The sequence below is a fragment of the Canis lupus genome, chromosome 10, assembly GCF_048164855.1.
Source record: "Canis lupus baileyi chromosome 10, mCanLup2.hap1, whole genome shotgun sequence".
In the NCBI taxonomy this organism is placed as follows: domain Eukaryota; kingdom Metazoa; phylum Chordata; class Mammalia; order Carnivora; family Canidae; genus Canis; species Canis lupus.
In genome coordinates, this window is record NC_132847.1 from 17532636 (window position 1) to 17546411 (window position 13776).

A 13776-nucleotide genomic window follows, 5' to 3' on the forward strand; every position below is an offset into this window, starting at 1 on the left:
AGAGTATGGTCCCAGTTCCTTGGATTGACATATAGTCTGTTTATCTTTCTAAGCTCATCTCTTACCCACTCTTCTGAACAGTCACTATGCTCTAGCTATTACAGAGCTGCTTCATTTGCCAAGTATGTCATACTCTCCCATGATTCCATTAGCTCGTGTGCCCTAACACTTCCTTTCCCATCTTTTTAAACCAACTAACTCCTACTTTCCCTTGAAGATGAAACTTAAAATGTGCTTCCTCTCAGAAGATGTCTCTGGCCCCTTGTGGCCGAATTAATGCTTCTCTCTGCCCCTTTGTGCTTCCTTGAATTCACTCTGTGCTCCCACATTTTTAAGAAACTCATCTGCATTGTAACATTTTTAAGAAACTCATCTGCATTGTAACTGAGCAATTATTTGACTGTTTTACTTTCTTCCCCTTTGGGATGAGCTCCCTCTTCTCTATAGCAAAATGCTATTCCATCCTTAAAATTATTACCTCAATCCCCAAATTTAGAGGATTGATGGAAAGAACAGAAGGAAATGAGTGTGAATTTCACTTCAATGATGTATTTACCCAACAAAACTCAGAAGTGTCCCAGTTTTCTTTAAATTGACAGTTAGATGTTCTTCCATCTGTGGAAATGGGGGCTTGTGAGCTTTGTCAGTTTTGAAGAAATAAAGGAAGTTTTATGTTTGTACATCTGGGTTTCATGACTACAAAATCGATGCCTGGGGTAGAAGTTAACTTTGACAAATGGAGGAAAACAGTTGCAAAATAAAAGACAAGAAGAAAAAGAAGAAAATCTGTAGTGCATGTTTGGAGTATAGGAAGGTAGCCTGGGTTGGAGATGAAAGTCTGGAGTTTTGAGCAAGGGGAAGGTCAGAGAGGACTGTATAGGGAAGCAGGCCTGAGAGTGATGGAGGAAATAGGGGTGGAAGCAGTAATCCTGAGCCCTGGGCAGGGGAGATTTGGGGATTCAGGGGTCAGCAATATTGGACTCTCCTTCTCCTTCTGTCCCCTTTGCCTCTCCTTGCTTCTTCCCACTCCCTTCCTCTCTGTTTTCTCTAGATGTTTCTACCCTGCCTTATCTTTTCCTGAACTAGCCATAATATGGTACCAAAGTAAATATTATAGTACTTATTTAAATTTTTATTTTTTTCTGTTTGAAAGTGTTAATGTAGGTCTGTTGATCTCTTGTTTCTTAAAATAATAACAACTCAAATCACTTAACTTTTAGGAATCTTAATTTTTTCTACATTACGGGATCCCTGGGTGGCGCAGCGGTTTGGCGCCTGCCTTTGGCCCAGGGCGCGATCCTGGAGACCCAGGATCGAATCTCACGTCGGGCTCCCGGTGCATGGAGCCTGCTTCTCCCTCTGCCTGTGTCTCTGCCTCTCTCTCTCTCACTGTGTGCCTATCATAAATAAATAAAAATTATAAAAAAAAAATTTTTTTCTACGTTACTTGTTAAGGTAAAAAAATTTCTATGGTTACACATTTTAGGAGAAACTCAGATCTTAAAAACACAAAGTTCAGGATGACATTTTAGTCCTATTTTGATGATATAATTATTATTACACTAAAGGGAAAAAAGCATACTAAAAATTAAGTAATTTTATTAAGCCATGAATGACTAGCATTGAAAATACTATAGGGACAATAAAGTAATTTTTTCAAAAAAAATGATCAGTGGATAAGATCAGGGATAATGCTTAGGTCTTCCAGGATCGGCACCTTCATACACACAAATATACGTAAACAAGATGGTGAAGTAAGGATACTGTGGCTGAATTGCCTAATTAGAAAAATACCTTTGAAATTTGAAAACCAAGTTGCCATTGTAAGATTTAAGAGTGATTTTAGACCAGATTCTTGTGTAGATCTCTGAGCAGGCGTTTTCCTGTATGTGATTTAGATCCTACTATGAATGTTAGTATTAAATATGTGCTTTCACACCAAACACAGGCCACGTATACATTACTAAGGGTTAGATCCTCCACAGGAAATGACATTGGACACATTTTATAGTTAAGATCATTGCTTACGATTTGGGGAATGTTAACACTTGTCATCTGGTCTTTAAAATAAAAACTCTTCTGTCCTGAGTACTTCTCATTAGATGAAGATGTTAGTGATTTTATGCAAACCTTATATTTTACCAGATTATATTATTAACAGGGTCAAAATTTCAGATATATTTTTTAAAGATTTTATTTATTTATTTATTTGAGAGAGAGAGAGAGAATGAGCACATGAGTAAGGGCAAGAGGCAGAAGTAGAGAGAGAAGTAGACTCCCTGCTGAGCAGGGAGCTGGATTTGGGGCTCAATCCCAGGACCCTGAGATGATTACCTGAGCCAAAGGCAGGCACTTAACTAACTGAGCCACCCAGGTGTGCCCCTCAGATAATATTTTTTTTTTACAAAGAAGACCTAGTGTCTTCCTTTAGTCAACACATGGAGGCTAGTGGTCCTTCACTGGAAACAAAATCATCACACCATGTTGTGTGCCAGATGTTATATATGTAGCAGCTCAATGGTCACGCCAACCATGTAGGATGAGTTCTATGACTTCCTATGTTGGAGATGTGCAAGCAGAGACAAAAAGGGTAGGTAACTCACCCAAGGTCACACAGGTAGTGTGCATGGCAGAGCCCAGGATGATGTCCCCTACAGTCCGTCTCCTGAAGCCATGGGCTTCATCTCCATGTTTTACTTCTCACAATTCTAATTCTCAAGTATGCCAATTTCCTCTAATTGCTGCAGGATATTCATTCCCTGTCACTGTCTATTTATGATCTATATGCGCCTTTTGTGAATAAAACCGGCAAAGCTTTGTCTATATAAATGACCTGTGTTAATGTCTTTTGGCATTAAGATGGCTCATGGGGAAATAGAAATTATATTTTGCAGTCCTTGTCTGGTTTCCTCAGTAATGGATTATGTCTACAGGATATGAATTCAACCTGTGGAAAAACTGAAAGACTCATCATTAATAACGGTACAACTGACATCATACAGCTCCTGATGTGACACACCGGGAAGGACACAACATCATCTGTGATAGTACTGCCAGAATGTTTCACCTGAATCTAATCATGAGGAAACAATCAGGCAAACACACACTTAAGGACATCCTGCACAGTAGCTGGCCTGCGCTCTTCAAAGCATCAATGTCATAAAAGACAGGCTGAAGAGCTGTTGAAGATTGATGGAGACTAAAGAGACAGGACAACAAAATGCAATGTGTGGACCTTGTTTGAGTTCTGGATCAGGAGAAAAAACAGCCATAGGGGACATTTTTGGGACAAACAGGTAATTGTGTATATAGATTGCATTTTAGATAACGTTAAGTCTCCTGAGTATGATAAGCTGTGAGAGAATGAGATTCCTCTTAGGAGATAGATATGATGCGTGTGTATGTGTACAAATACACATATACACACATATAGACAAGTTACGATGTTAACAGTGAATCTACATGAGTGAATAATTGGTAATTATTGTACTATTCTCACAATTTTTGGAGGGTTTGTTATGTTCATAAATTTAAAAACTAGATAGAATGGAGTAAGTGGAGATACATATAGATTAAACAAGATCAGCCTAGAGTTGTGCTTGCTTGAAGCTGGGTGTTGATTTCATAAAGTTCATTATGTTATTCCACTTCTTCATGTGTTTGAAATTTTTCCTAATGCAAAGCTGTGAAAAACAGAAAGATTCAGTCACAGTTTCTGCTGCTGATTCTCATGAAATGATAACAATAAACTGCCATGAAGATTCTCTACTTTTCTGTATCTTACCCTCACCCCTACTCCTCTCCACCCCCAGGTACTTTTTCCTTCCCTGGATCCTGACTCCACCCCCTCCACCCATACCTCACTCATTGATTATCCAAGCTTGAAGACAAGGGACTTTATTATTTTTTTATCTTACCAAACTCCATCAAAAACCCTTCAAGGTCTGCCCACCATTTTCAGAGGAAGTTGCCCACTTCTGCACAGCCTGGGCCTCTTTACTCTCCATGTCCTGTCCCTGGGTCCTGGGCTCATGCTGTTTCAGATCTCTGCTTCCTACACCTGTGGCTCCTCCCTCTCACCAAAATGTTCTTTTCCTTCTTTACTTACATAAGAGCATATTCATTCTTCAAATGTCAATTCTTTTTTTTTTTAATTTTTATTTATTTATGATAGTCACACAGAGAGAGAGAGGCAGAGACACAGGCAGAGGGAGAAGCAGGCTCCATGCACCGGGAGCCTGATGTGGGATTCGATCCCGGGTCTCCAGGATCGCGCCCTGGGCCAAAGGCAGGCGCCAAACCGCTGTGCCACCCAGGGATCCCCAAATGTCAATTCTTGGCGAAATCTATTCCTGGTTTATCTGCTTAGGGTAAAGCCCCAGTGTGGGCTTCTAACGTAGTAGGCACATTTCTCTGATAATATTTAACCCAACAGAAATGACAGTTCTCTGTGATTGAATTAATGCTTTCTGCTCTCACTAGGTTGCAGGCTCTCTCCTGTATTTGTTTTGCTTACCACAGTATCCATAGTTGGATCTTGATAATAACATATATTTTCAATACATACTTTTAAAAATAGTTTTTTCCACTAAAAATATTTAGATTTTTTTTTAAAGATTTTATTTATTTATTCATGATAGTCACAGAGAGAGAGAGAAGCAGAGAGACACAGGCAGAGGGAGAAGCAGGCTCCATGCACTGGGAGCCCGATGTGGGATTCGATCCCGGGTCTCCAGGATCGCGCCCTGGGCCAAAGGCAGGCGCCAAACCGCTGCGCCACCCAGGGATCCCAATATTTAGATTTTTTGTCCTTATTGAGTTCCATCATACTTACCTATAAAGGATAGGGGATTGTCTTCTGAAGCTCTTCATTCCAGGTCTTCCCCCAACCCCTTTAACTGAGGCTGATTTCAGTTCTTAAGTTGATGTGATCCCCTCTGACAATATAGAAACGTTATTGTCATAATGCTCCTTGAAAAATCGGTTAAGTCACTTGGCTTCTGTTTGCTTTCATAATCAATATGACTTCATGCAAAACGATGCAGCAGTTCACATCATTCTGTCAGTCCCCGTGAAGGAAATATTATTTTCCAAAATTAAAATTGTGAATCAACTCACAGGAGGATGTCGTCAAATAAACAAAGAATCATCGCTTATATTACACTGCCAAGTTTTTGATAAGCTTAATGCCTCTAAATGCATTTAACTTTAATGAAGAGTAATACAATTTAATAACAACATAAAATGGAATCATTTATCTTCCCGATCCTAAACATTGGGCTGATGTCTTCTCTTAATCCATCCTTTCAAATGCAAGTTTTCTTCCTCTTTTTCTTCAGATTTGTCTCCTCATTTCTGTATATGTGGTTTGTGGAGTGATATATATATATATATACATGTTTAATTAAATATATACATATACATGTATATATATATATACATGTTTAATTAAATCACTCATCAGGCTAGCATTTTCATGGTTGGAAATCTCTGGGATGCGTTATTTCAAGTTCTTGAGGCAATGATATTTATATAACCAATACAATTTGGTAATTATTAGCATATTAGTCAAAATTGTTTCAATTGGAAGTGACATAAAACCAAACTCAAACTAACTTAAGCAAAAAGGGGAATTTATTGGCATATGCAACTGGGGAGACCAAAGGTGGATGCTGGTTTCTCAAGCTCAGATGAGGTGGGTAGAGGTCTCTCCTCATCTCCTGACTTGCTTTTCTCTGTGTTAATTATTCTCAGGTAAGGACTTTACTAACACCTGGCAAGGGAATGAGCATGAAGCAACAGTAGGTCATTCATTGATACAGGGTGACCTTCAGATATTTACAAACTGAGAAAAGAGCTCCAGCCCAAGCTGGGATTTAGAGTCTGCCTGGATATCTGTTAGTGTAATATGCACTTTTTTTTTTAATATTAATGAGAGGTTTTGTTAGAGGCCCTTTCTAGAGGTGGGGAGAACTTACTAGTTTTTGAGCCTCTATGAAAAGCAGAATTATAACAGAAGGTGAAGTCATTGTTTTTAGAAAGGATTTTGTAAACATGAAGGGAATGCAGGACAGTTTTAGTGCTTTAAGGGGATAATAGCTTTGAAATGCTTCCAGGGGACATCAGTGCAACAGAGGACAGCATCTCACAGAAAACAATGATAAGCCCAAAAGCTATAGTTTCATTCCTGAACACCCTCTGGAGACTTTCAGAGCAACTTGAATCTCTGGGGCACAGAAGCAGAGTAATGTGGGTTATAATAATGATAGATTTAGCCCCTTGTCTCATGGAGGATATTTCTAATTAGTTTTATATGGGTACATTACATGACCTCAAAGGTTTCTTGCAGAGATGGAAACAGTGTGGAAGACATTGTCAGAGTGAGAGTAAATGAGAAGATAGAAAGGAGTGAGTTATTTTGTGTTAGTAAATATTTCATTTCGATAATTCATGCAATTTATATAGAAAGCTAGCGGCATTATCACATGATATTTTCATTTGTTGCCTATAAGAAAGTTGTGTTATTGCTCTGTATAGGTTTTCAAAAATAGAATCAATGTTAGAACAGCCATTTCAGGCATATTGCCACTAACTGAGAGATATGAAGAATCCCCACATTGAGAACACTCTTCCTGTATAACCTCTTCTCTGGTTAAAAGCATTTCAAGTATTTGAGAAGCATGTATAATGGGATTGCAGAGACTTATACATTCAAATCAATCATGTGATCTGTAAATTGTTATCTAGGAAAAAAATCTCTATTACTTTTGTTTGTATAAGCTCACATCCTAAATAAAACTGCTGCCAGCAGAATGCTCATTAAAGTGGATTTAAGATTCCAAATGAAAAGTTATTGATTTCAAAAAGGATAAACACTACTAAGCCTCTAGAATCATATGAAGTTATTAAATTACCAATTTAGTTACTGTCATTATTTTTTTTTTACTATCTTGGTTATTTATTAAGCAAACTGTAGAAGGTATAATGTTTGAAATGAAACTGGAAGATATCAGCCAATAGTTATTTTCCACACAGATTTAGAAATTAATGATCTGCTGAAAAATGGTGATGGGTTTGGTCTCTCTCACCCCAAATTCCTGGCCCTCATAAAAAATATAGCCTACTTCACATCTATAGGAAGGCAAGATTAGGATGGGTGTCAGATGATAAATTTTTAGCCACCAGCATCTAGCCAAAAGAGCCTGACTTAGTCCTATCACATTTCACATGTATATTTATGTACTGTACCATTTGGGTATTATAATAAAAATTTTTATCTGTCCCTGGAGGCAAAATTGAGTTATATATTAAATGGCTATTTTCTTTGTTTTCTGCTTAGGTATGCATGTAATGTGGTAGCATAATATATATTCCACACTTGTTTCATTCCTGCAGAGAGATAATATTTTTGCAGCTGACAGAGTAAAGACATCCTGTGCTTCTAGAATAAGAGAGAACATATTGGCAGGATAAAATACAGATGTTCCCAGTGTTTCTTCTACATCATGGTTGTATTCAGCAGAGGTTAACTTTCATGGGCATATTTCCCTATTCTTTTTTGGGCAGTTGGACACAGAAGTCCACAGTAAATTCAAGATTGTAAAAGGTGGTTTCAAGAAAAGTATTTCAAAATGCTTTTAGTGGTGGGAAAGTAACTTAAGATTTCATCCCCCCATTTAGAAAGAATGATGGCTTTAAGGTAGCTTCCCTGCTTCTCTGTAAGGAAAGAATGTGTATAGACATTTTTTCTCTTAAAGAATTTTATTATTCTTAATATAATACAGTACAAACAAAATTTCCCTCATACTGGTCTAAGAAAAATAAATATAAACTTCTGTGACAAAGATGATATCCTAATCACATGTTTGATCCTTTCCTTTTTCCCATTTCAGAAAGAAACAATCCAAGGAATGTAAAAGGAATATAAAAGATCATTTGTGTATTACTGTTGGAAACTTGTCACTGTAGCTATGAAGCTGAGGAGTTTTAACTGGAAATGGAACAGGTAAGAGTGAATAAAGGGGACACTGATGAGCCACTATTCACATTTTAGGTGTATGTTCTGGAAAAGTAAATTCTTCTTCTGTAATGATAAGAGAAAAATTTCCAGATAAATTAAGAAATTCAGTAGTTCAAATGAGGGGAATCAAATGTGAGCATTCAGATCAAATAATCTCTAGTACAACAGGCTTCCCATAGAATTAAGGACAAATAACTATTAGGGATCCAATTTTCTTAATTAGATTCAAAAGAATCCTATGTTATTTTTTTAAGTGCAAACTTCCACAAAGAAGTATAAATTGAGAGACAAAAAACAAATTTTGGGGATAAAAGGAAGAGTAACTAGGGAACATTCTATCAGAATACAGAGTACAACCTTTAAGATTTGAGAATTCAGGAGAAAAACCAGAAGATGTTGAAGGAGGAGAAGTAATATCATGATTATATGGGTTCTAGAAGGAGGAAGTAGTGGATGAATGAAAAGCAACAGTCAAATAAACAAAAGAAGGCAACCTCTCTGAATTGAAGCCTTCAGCCTTGTACATGGAGCAGGGTTAGCAAAGATTAGGTGGATATAATGGAAAGGAATGGTATCCAGGTGGTTTTGGCTGGAAGCAGTCAGACGGGAGAAAAAAGTTACCAAAGGGAAAAAAAAGTTTGAAGGCATTAGATTTCTTATTTGCAACATTAGTGTTAGAAAATCCCAGGGAAAATGTATAGACTTCTTGAAAAAAAGCACTATGTTCCAAGAATTAAATTCCATGTCAAGTTATTATCTAAATACAAAGGCAAATAAAAGCCTGGCTCAGATTTAAAAGAATTCAGAAATTATATGACTCATATTATGCTTTTTGAAAAATACAACTTAAAGTAGACCTTCAAGCAAAAACTAATCAAAATAAAGAATTTAATAAAGACAAAGACATGGTTTAGGAAAAAAGAGCAGCGAGCAAGAAAAACTTAGATGTAAATCTAAAGAACTGCTTGTAAAGTGGTTGTGAAACTGTATGCAATTTATAACAAAGAACTTTAAAAAGAAAAATGTGTATAATTTTAAAAACCTCCTAGAGGTGTGGAGGTGAAGAGAGACATGGAGAAGGAGGGAGTATATTGTGACAGGTTTTATGTTGAACAGGGAGGGTCCATACCAGTAACTTCACTCTTGAAGTTCGTGGAGGATAAATTAAAATATGTTTAAAAAAATTAAGACCAGTTTAAAATGAGGCCATTGGAGAAGAAGGAAAAAATGGGAAGTATTATTATTCCAAAGATTGGCAAAGTGTGTGTGTGTGTGTGTTTGTGTGTGTGTGTGTGTTTGTGAGAGAGAGAGAGAGAGAAAGGGGAGAGAGAAAGAGAGGGAACAAGAGCATAAGAGTGTGAGAGAAATGCCAATTAGGTTTCTCTATTACAAGTTTACTTCAAGGCCATGATGGAGTAACTGCTATTGGATTTACTGTTCTGTAAAACTGAACCAAACATGTGAGATGACTACTTTTAGTCATTGGAAGATAGGCAGTGCAGGACTATAGTCCCAGCAAGACAGGAAATAAATGAGGTGAGCACCACATTCAACCTGATTTTATGTTTGGGAACACTTTCCTGAGTTTGGCACAAAGTGGTAGAACCCAAGTGAAGAACATCAAGTCATACTGAGCTGAGGAAGAACTTGCAACAGAGGAGATGTAAAGGCAGTTGGAATTCACAGTGTAGAACTACAGAGACAAATGAATTCTACAGAAGGGACGTCTCTGTGTGGAGATTCTTCTTAGCTCTTTGGCTAAGAGCTGCTCTGGGATTTACCTGTATAGATTAAGATTCTCTAAGACCTCATGATTCTGTGAGACAGCAATTTGCTGTGGTGCTAAGAAATGAATGGAAATGCCAGAAGTCATGCAGCACTAAAATGCATTGAAGTTGTGATCCAGCTATGGTAGAAAGGCTTTACTGAGCACGCTGGATATTCAATTGAGATCACAGAAAGGTCACTGTTTTGGAATAAGAGATAAGATAATATCCTAGGATTAAGGTTAAAATCCATGTAGATTTGCCCAAACAGAGCATAAAATGAAGCCCTGGAAGATTAAGAGAATGAACCAGTTACGTAGTTGCTGGCCAGAACCAAACATTACACTTTTACACGTAATCAAGATAATCTAGATCTCTACAATATTTCATCCATGACATGCTGTGTACAATTAAAAAGTCACTACCAGTGCTAAGAAGCAGGAAAATAGAATTCATAATCAAGATAAAAAAGTAGATGATCGAGAGGTACCTAGGTAGCTCAGTCAGTTGAGTGTCTGACTCTTGATCTTGGCTTAGATCTTGATCTCAGGGTTGTGAGTTCAAGCCCTACACTGGATTCCATGCTGAGCAGGGAGCCTACTTAAAAAAAAAAAAAAAAAGCAGACAATTAAAGGAGATCCTGAGAATGGCTCAGATTTTGGAGTTAGAAGACATTTTTTTTTGAAAGACTTTATTTATTTATTCATGAGAGAGAGAGAGAGAGAGAGAGAGGCAGAAACACAGGCAGAGGGAGAAGCAGGCTCCATGCAGAGAGCCTGGTGTGGGACTCGATCCTGGGTCTCCAGGATCAGGCCCTGGGCTGAAGGTGGCGCTAAACCGCTGACCCACCTGGGCTGCCCAGAAGACATTTTTAAAATGGTGATTATAGGGATACCAGGCTGGCTCAATCAGTATAGCTTGTGACTCTTGATCTTGGGGTTCTAAGTTTGAGACCTATATTTGATTGAAGAGATTACTTAAAATCTTTAAAAAGTAGTAATTGTTAACATGTTCAAGGATTTAAAGAAAAAAATGAATGTAATGAACAGATGGAAATCTCAAAAGAGAAATATAAGCTGTATAAAAGTATCAATTAAAAATACTAGAAATGATCATTTCCTTTAATGGCTTAAGAGGAAATTGAACACTGCAGAATAAAAAGTATAAGAACTCAAAAATAGATCAATTAGAAGATATCAAAATGAAAAACAGGATACATTTTATTTTCTGTTTTTTAAAATGAACAGAGCCTCAGTATCTTGTGGAATGGTATCATTTGTCCCATATATAACTGAAGTCTCAGAGGAAAAGGAAAAAAGAATGAGTCAGGACTAGTTGAAGAAATAATAACCCCAAATATTCAAAACTTGGCAAAAAAATCAATCTACGGATCTAAGAAACTCGTAAGACCCGAGACAGTACATCTCTCAAAATAATCTTCAAGAATGGATGTCAAAAATATTTTGAAGGAAAATAACCTGATAAAATTTGTTTATAATAGTCATGGCACTAAAAGAAATGCCAAAGAAAGTAAGTTGGGCTGAAGATAAAATTTAGAATCACAGAAAGAAGGAATGGGGATAATTGGGAATGGTAAAAATGTAAGTAAGAATTTTCTTTTCTTACCTTTAAATTTCCTTAAAATATAATTGACTGATTCAAGCAAAAATAATAATGCACTGCAGTATTTTTAGCATTTGTAATGGTAACAGATGACCAGAACTTTAAGAATTGCAGGAGAGGGATCCGTGGGTGGCTCAGCGGTGGTTTGGTGCCTGCCTTGGGCTTGGGGCATGGTCCTGGAGCCTGCTTCTACCTCTGCCTGTGTCTCTGCCTCTCTCTTTCTCTTTCTCTCTGTGTCTCTTATAAATAAATAAAATCTTAAAAAAAAAAAAAAGAATTGCAGGAGAGGGGGTGCCTGGGTAGCTCAATCAGTTGGTCTTCTGCCTTTGGCTCATGTCATGATCCCCTGGTCTTGGGAATCATGATCCCTGGGTCCTGGGATTGGGCCCTGCATAGGGCTCCCTATTCAATGGGAAGTCTGCTTCTCCCTCTCCCTTGGTCCCTCCCTCTCCTCTCATGCATGCATGCTCTCTCTCTCTCTCTCTCAAATACATAAATAAAATCTTTTTAAAAAGTTTAAAAAAGAATTGCAGGAGGGTGAAATGGAATTCTACACTAGGAAGATTCTTATATTCTACTGAAATGTTAAAATATTAATTAGAAGTAGAATGTAATAATCTTAGGATGTGTACTGGAATCCCTAGAGCAGTCACCAATACACATACACACACACCCACACACACATATACATATACATGTACACACAGGAAATCAAAGAAACAATAAAATGGAGTACTACAAAATATTTTGTGGGACCAAGAAGGCAGAAGAGAATTAACAAAGAAACACACATGAGATGGGACAAATAAAAAGCAAATTGCAAGATGGCAGGATTAAATGCAACCATATTAATAGTTACATCGACTGAGAATGCACTAAATATTCCTGTTAATAATAAATTTCATGATAAAAAAGGCTAGTTCATCAAGAATATACAACAGTCTTAAATGTGTATTCATCTAATCACTGTGTTTAACACAGCTCCTGGCACACAGAACTATTATTAATGGAAGGATGACTCAACACAAGGAAACCCATTAATGTAATTCACTATGTAAATAGATCAAAGGAGGTAGAACTCATGACATTTCAATATAGGCAAAAATGCATTTGCTAAAATTCAATCATCACTCTTGATTAAAAACAAGTAAACAATAACTCTTGGCAAACTATCAGTAGAAGGAAACTTTGTTAAGCTGATAAAGGTTAGCATAAACCAAAAGCAAATATTTTATATAAAATATTATAGTCATTCCTCCCAACGTTAGAAATATGATAAATTTTCTCTGAGCATTTTTTGCTTTTTAATCTTGTAATGGAGAGTCTAACTAATGTAATAAGACAGGAAAGAATAATATATATAAATTTATAAAGGAAAGCCATAGGTATAGTTACTTGCAAACAAGAAATTGTCTTAGAACTCAAGAAAAAATTGCTAGTAATTGAAATCAGTTGAAATCAGTAAGGAATTCAACATGAAGTTTAGATACAAAAGTAGCAGAGCAAAATCAATGCTTTCCTATATATTATCAATAGTATATTAAAGAATAAAACAGTAAAAAGAACCTATTCTCAACAAAAAGAAAAAATTACAAAATTCCTAACAAAAACATAAGATTCATAGGTGGAAAACTATAAAGCTCTAGGAAAAAAATAAGTGATCCAGTAAATGCAGATATTCCCTTCCTAAATGGAAAGCCACGTTTTTGAGATATAAATCTTCCCAAGTTAATTTAGAACTGTAACACAATTCTAGTCATTATATATGAAACTTAACAAGCTGATTCTATAGGTCACATGATAGAAAAAAATCAGTACAGTTTTAACTTTTTAAAATTAAAGCATGCTCCTTCAAATCTTGAATAACAAAGAAAAATGAAACATAATAGAACACTAATGACTGAAGAAGTTGAAGCACTAAGAGGCAGAGTACTTTCTTGGCAAATGGTCTTAACTTAGCAGCTGATTCATATTACTTTAAAACTGTTATAGAGCAAATGCATGTAATATTTTAATTATTTTAATATGGCTAACATCCTGAAACCAAAAGCGACAAAGATAACCGATAACAAGCCTACAGTTCATACTCATAAGCACAGATGCAGACATTTAAAATTAAATACAGGGAAATTGAATTAGTACACCACAATGAAGTAATGTGTAGTCAATAAATGCAAAAGTGGTTTAACAGTATGACAAATATTAATACATGACATATAAAATAAGTATGACAAAAATGTATTTATATTAAATATAAATATGCTGCTTTCTAATGCTTTTCATAGGCTAAAAGAGACAAAGAAGCACCTGACTATCTAGAGATGACCTGTCCATCATTGATTGTTATGTTCATTCAACAAATTTGTA

At 36.4% G+C, this 13776-nt stretch overlaps 1 protein-coding gene across 5 annotated transcripts in view; it reads left to right on the forward strand.

The window, feature by feature from the left end:
• Positions 1–13776, forward strand: part of MEGF10 (multiple EGF like domains 10) — a 320109-nt gene that overhangs the window by 100715 nt on the left and 205618 nt on the right. For all 5 annotated transcript variants that reach the window (XM_072840841.1, XM_072840842.1, XM_072840833.1 and 2 more), the window contains 2 exons: positions 2934–3296; positions 7893–8005. The gene's annotated coding sequence lies outside the window, so the exon portion shown is untranslated. The remainder of the gene's footprint in view (positions 1–2933; positions 3297–7892; positions 8006–13776) is intronic.